Source organism: Rutidosis leptorrhynchoides, chromosome 7 (genome assembly GCF_046630445.1).
Source record: "Rutidosis leptorrhynchoides isolate AG116_Rl617_1_P2 chromosome 7, CSIRO_AGI_Rlap_v1, whole genome shotgun sequence".
Lineage (NCBI taxonomy): Eukaryota > Viridiplantae > Streptophyta > Magnoliopsida > Asterales > Asteraceae > Rutidosis > Rutidosis leptorrhynchoides.
Window position 1 is genome coordinate 140,400,487 of NC_092339.1, and position 6,843 is coordinate 140,407,329.

The following is a 6,843-nucleotide window of genomic DNA, read 5'->3' on the forward strand; positions in this document are numbered from 1 at the left end:
ACGAGCCGTCGTTTTCCATAATGGTTTAGAAAAACCTGGTGGTTTAGAGGTTCTCGGGTCATTGTTACATTTTAGGAAATACGAATGTTGCCGATACATATAAAGTTCATCGGGATTGGAATCGGGTTTCTCTATTTTTATACCTTTTCCCTTATTATTTTCTTTCGCTTTATTAAATTGGGTCGAGGTAATTTCTATAACATCATCGGAATCCTCATCGGGATCCGATTCATCGAAAAATTGGTAATCTTCCCAATATTTTGCTTCCTTGGTGGAAACACCATTGACCATTATTAACTTTGGTCCGTTGGTTGAGGATTTTCTTTTATTTAAACGATTTACTATAGGTATCAATATTTCTTCCTCCAGAACCTCTACTTCTTCTGGTTCCTCCTCTTTCGATTCCTCCTCTTCTGGTTCCTCTTCTTCCGGTTCCTCCTCTTCCGGTTCCTCCTCTTCCGGTTCCTCCTCTTCCGGTTCCTCCTCTTCCGGTTCCTCTTCGGAAATTTGTGAATCTTCCCAAAATATATTCGACTCTTCATTATTATTAGGTGAATCGATGAGATTTGTACTAGAGGTAGACATCTATCGCACAATATCAAACATGTTAAGAGATTAATATATCACATAATATTTACATGTTAATAATATATAGTTTCCAACAAAAAATGTTAAGCAATCGTTTTTGAAGAAAAACACGGTCGAAGTCCAGACTCACTAATGCATCCTAACAAACTCGGTAAGACACACTAATGCAATTTTCTGGTTCTCTAATACCAACGCTCGGATACCAACTGAAATGTCCCGTTCATATTGATTATAAACGTTCCATATTAATTGATTTCGTCGCGAGGTTTTGACCTCTATATGAGACGTTTTTCAAAGACTGCATTCATTTTTAAAATAACCATAACCTTTATTTTATCGATAAAGGTTTAAAAAGCATTACGTAGATTATCAAATAATGATAATCTAAAATATACCGTTTACACACGACCATTACATAATGGTTTACAATAAGAATATATTACATCAAAAATAAGTTTCTTGAATGCAGTTTTTACATAATATCATACAAGCATGGACTCTAAATCTTGTCCTTATTTTAGTATGCAACAGCGGAAGCTCTTAATAATCACCTGAGAATAAACATGCTTAAAACGTCCACAAAAATATTGGTGAGTTATAGGTTTAACCTATATATTATCAAATCATAATAATAGACCACAAGATTTAATATTTCAATATACATCCCATACATAGAGATAAAATTCATTCATATGGTGAACACCTGGTAACCGAAATTAACAAGATGCATATAAGAATATTCCCTATCATTCCGGGAAATCCTTCGGACATGATATAAACGAATTTGAAGTACTAGAGCATCCGGTACTTTGGATGGGGTTCGTTAGGCCCAATAGATCTATCTTTAGGATTCGCGTCAATTAGTAGATCGGTTTACTAATTCTTAGGCTACTAAGCAAAAGGGGCATATTCGGCTTCGATCATTCACCCATATAATGTAGTTTCATTTACTTGTGTCTATTTCGTAAAACATTTATAAAACTGCATGTATTCTCATCCCAAAATATTAGATTTTAAAAGTGGGACTATAACTCACTTTCACAGATTTTCACTTCGTCGGGAAGTAAGACTTGGCCACTGGTCGATTCACGAACCTATAACAAATATGTACATATATATCAAAGTATGTTCAAAATATAATTACAACATTTTTAATACGTTTTACTATTTTAAATTTATTAAGTCAGCTGTCCTCGTTAGTAACCTACAACTAGTTGTCCACAGTTAGATGTACAGAAATAAATCGATATATATATTATCTTGAATCAATCCACGACCCAGTGTATACACGTCTCAGGCTAGATCACAACTCAAAGTATATATATTTTTGGAATCATCCTCAACCCTGTATAGCTAACTCCAACATTACTGCATATAGAGTGTCTACAGTTGTTCCAAATAATATATATACATGGGTCGATATGATATGTCAAAACATTTGCATACGTGTCTATGGTATCCCAAGATTACATAATATATTAGAATACATGTATAATACAATATAAGTTAGCTAGGATATGATTTATATAGAATTGTTACAATATTTCCCGTAGCTACAACAATCAAAAAATATCCAATCTTGTTTTACCCATAACTTCTTCGTTTTAAATCCGTTTTGAGTGAATCAAATTGATATGGTTTCATATTGAACTCTATTTTATAAATATAAACAGAAAAAGTATAGGTTTATAGTCAAAAATATAATTTACAAGTCATTTTTGTAAGAGCTAGTCATTTCAGTTGAAAGAACGACGTCTTGATGACCATTTTGAAAAACATACTTTCACTTTGAGTTTAACCATGATTTTTGGATTTAGTTTCATGTTCATAAGAAAAATCATTTTCCTAGAAGAACAACTTTTAAATCAAGGTTTATCATAGTTTTTAATTAACTAACCCAAAACAGCCCGCGGTGTTACTACGACGGCGTATATCCGGTTTTACGGTGTTTTTCGTGTCTTCCGATTTTAAATCATTAAGTTAGCATATCATATAGATATAGAACATGTGTTTAGTTGATTTTAAAAGTCAAGTTAGAAGGATTAACTTTTGTTTACGAACAAGTTTATAATTAACTAAATTATGTTCTAGTGATTACATGTTCAAATCTTCGAATAAGATAGTTTTATATGTATGAATCGAATGATGTTATGAACATCATTACTACCTCAAGTTTAGTAGGTAAACCTACCAGAATTGACAAGAAATGATCTAGCTTCAAAGGATCTTGGATGGCTTGAAAGTTCTTGAAGTAGAATCATGACACGAAAACAAGTTCAAGTAAGATTATCACTCGAATTAAGATAGTTATAGTTATAGGAATTGAATCAAAGTTTGTATATGAGTATTACCTTAATTTAGAATGATATCTTATTATAAACAACAAGGATTTCTTAAGGTTGGATGATCACTTTACAAGATTGGAAGTGAGCTAGTAAACTTGGAAGTATTCTTGATTTTTATGAAAAGAACTTGTAGAATTTATGAAGAACACTTAGAACTTGAAGATGGAACTTGAGAGAGATCAATTAGATGAAGAAAACTGAATAATGAAAGTGTTTGTAGGTATTTTTGGTCGTTGGTATATGGATTAGATATAAAGGATATGCAATTTTGTTTTCATGTAAATAAGTCATGAATGATTACTAATATTTTTGTAATTTTATGAGATATTTAATGCTAGTTGCCAAATAATGGTTCCCACATTATTTAGGTGACTCACATGGGCTACTAAGAGCTGATCATTGGAGTGTATATACCAATAGTACATACATTTAGAAGCTGTGTATTGTACGAGTATGAATACGGGTGCATACGAGTAGAATTGTTGATAAAACTGAACGAGGATGTAATTGTAAGCATTTGTGTTAAGTAGAAGTATTTTGATAACTGTATTGAAGTCTTTCAAAAGTGTATGAATACATATTAAAACACTACATGTATATACATTTTAACTGAGTCGTTAAGTTATCGTTAGTCGTTACATGTAAATGTTGTTTTGAAACCTTTAGGTTAACGATCTTGTTAAATGTTGTTAACCCATTGTTTATTATATCTAAAGAGATGTTAAATTATTACATTATCATGATATTATGATATATTAATATATCTTAGTATGATATATATACAGTTAAATGTTGTTACAACGATAATCGTTACATATATGTCTCGTTTCGAAATCATTAAGTTAGTAGTCTTGTTTTTACATATGTAGTTCATTGTTAATACACTTAATGACATGTTTACTTATCATTTATCATGATTAAACATAGTGTATCAATATCTTAATATGATTCATATGTATTTAGTAAGACGTTGTTATAACGATAATCGTTATATATATCGTTTCGAGTTTCTTAATTCAATAAACTCAATTTTATGTATATAACTCATTGTTAAAATACCTAATGAGATACTTACTTATCATAATATCTTGTTAACTATATATATAATCATATATATGTCATCATATAGTTTTTACAAGTTTTAACGTTCGTGAATCACCGGTCAACTTGGGTGGTCAATTGTCTATATGAAACCTATTTCAATTAATCAAGTCTTAACAAGTTTGATTGCTTAACATGTTGGAAACACTTAATCATGTAAATAACAATTTCATTTAATATATATAAAAATGGAAAATTTCGGGTCACTACAGTTGTTGTAGTTGTTGTTGTTATTGGGACGTTTGTTGTAGTTATTGTTAGGATTGCGGTTATTGTTGCGATTGTTGTTGTGGTTATGGTTGTAATTATTGTTGTTGTTGTATTGGTGACCCTTGTCACTGGTTTCTTCCCACTTTCTCTTGAGTTGTTTCGTGCTGGCTTCTTCGGCCGCCTGCTCTTTAATTCTTCCCTCAATCTGATTTATGAGTTTATGAGCCATTCTACTTGCCTTTTGTATGGAAGCGGGCTCATGTGAACTCACATCTTCTTGAATTCTTTCAGGTAATCCTTTTACAAATGCGTCGATCTTCTCTTCTTCGTCTTCGAACGTTCTAGGACACAATAGGCACAATTCTGTGAATCGTCGTTCGTACGTGGTGATATCAAAACCTTGCGTTCGTAATCCTCTAAGCTCTACCTTGAGCTTATTGACCTCGTTTCTGGGACAATACTGCTCATTCATCAATTGCTTGAATGCTGACCATGGTAGTGCGTAAGCAGCATCTTTTCCTACCTGCTCGAGATAGGTATTCCACCATGTTAACGCCGTACCTGTGAAAGTATGCGTAGCGTACTTAACTTTGTCCTCTTCGGTACACTTACTTATGGAAAACACTGATTCCACCTTTTCGATCCACCTTTTCAATCCAGTTGGTCCTTCGGTTCCATCAAATTCCGAAGGTTTACAGGCAGTGAATTCTTTGTAGGAGCATCCTACACGATTTCTTGCAGAATTAGTTCCACTGCTAGATCCAGAGTTATTGTTATTTTGCATTGCAGCCTGCACTGCGGCTATGTTCGCAGTAAGGAAAACACGGAAGTCTTCCTCACTCATGTTCAAGTTCTGACGAGTTGCCGGTGCCATTTCCTTCAAAAATAGCCAAAAGAATTAAGTTAATCATATAGAATTTAAGAGTAGTCAATAGTATTTCGTAGCATTATATGAACTTATTTATAAAAGCTTTTTCTTCATATTAGCATTTTATAGTTTTAATTCGAGTAGTACCTACCCGTCAAGTTCATACTTACTAGCTACTATACAACTCACTACTACGCTTCTATATGAAAAACTTATTACAATAAAATTTCGCGTTCACACTTTATATAATATTTACAACTTACAATACCGCTATTATACATTTAGCATGAAATATAGCACATAATAACATTGCTACTCGGCAGCTATAAAGGCAACTCTAGTTAATACGCAAGTTGTTCAGCAAAAGAAATAAAGACACGTAATTCATAAGTCCAGAAACAAGTCATGCATTCTGGTTTTACTAAGACGACTTTCCATCCTTGGTTTTGTGGAAAGTAACCATTATGACCATTGACTAGGTAGCATGTTGTAATGTCGTCAAAAGGACGAGGGTTTCGTAATGCCCAACAGCCCCGCAACAATCTAAAAACCTTGTTTCTCATCTCAACTACCGAGTCTGTCACTTGTGGAAACGTTTTATTTAAAAGTTGCAACCCAATGTTCTTTTTCTCAATTTGATGAGAAGCGAACATTATTAACCCGTAAGCATAACATGCTTCTTTATGTTGCAGGTTAGAAGCTCTTTCTAAAGATCGGAGTCCTATGTTGGGATATGCTGAGTCAAAATAGGTTCGTAACACGTAGCGTAAAATTGCATCTGGGTTTCCCGCATTAAATGCCTTAAAGAAAACTTGGTGTAACTTAAAGTCTCCCCAATGTGATATACCCCATCTTTCAAAGGAAAGCCTTTTATATACTAAGGCATGCCTGGAATGTCTTTCAAACGTTTGACAAGTTAATTTTGCCATAACTAATTGTGCTGATGAATCCTGACCAACTCTAGACAAGATTTCATTAATCATATCCTCTGGTAGGTCTTCTAAAATATTCGGTTGTCTACCCTTAACGTCCATTTTGTATTTTTATACTGTAAAATAGACAAGGATTAGATTCATAAAAGATAATTAACAAACAATACAATCAATTTTTACATAGAACATAAAAGTACAAGTACACTACAATACATATAATACACAACATGATTACAACCCTCTAATCTGAATCACTGGTTTCTTCTTCTTCGGACTTGGTTCATTTTCCTAATTTTCTAGGGATATATGGTGCTCCTCTAATACGAGCCGTCGTTTTCCACAATGGTTTAGAAAAACCTGGTGGTTTAGAGGTTCCCGAGTTATTGTTACAATTTAGGAAATACGGACGTTGCCGATACATATAAAGTTCATCGGGGTTGGAATCAGGTTTCTCTATTTTTATACCTTTTCCCTTATTATTTTCTTTTGCTATATTAAATTGGGTCGAGGTAATTTCTATAACATCATCGGATTCTTCATCGGGATCTGATTCATCGGAAAATTGGTAATCTTCCCAATATTTTGCTTCCTCGGCGGAAACACCATTGACCATTATTGACTTTGGTCTGTTGGTTGAGGATTTTCTTTTATTTAATCGATTTACAGTAGGTATCAATATTTCTTCCTCCGAAACCTCTTCTTCTTCCGGTTCCTCCTCTTCTGGTTCCTCCTCTTCCGGTTCCTCTTCTTCCGGTTCCTTCTCTTCCGGTTCCTCTTCGGGAATTTGTGAATCTTCCCA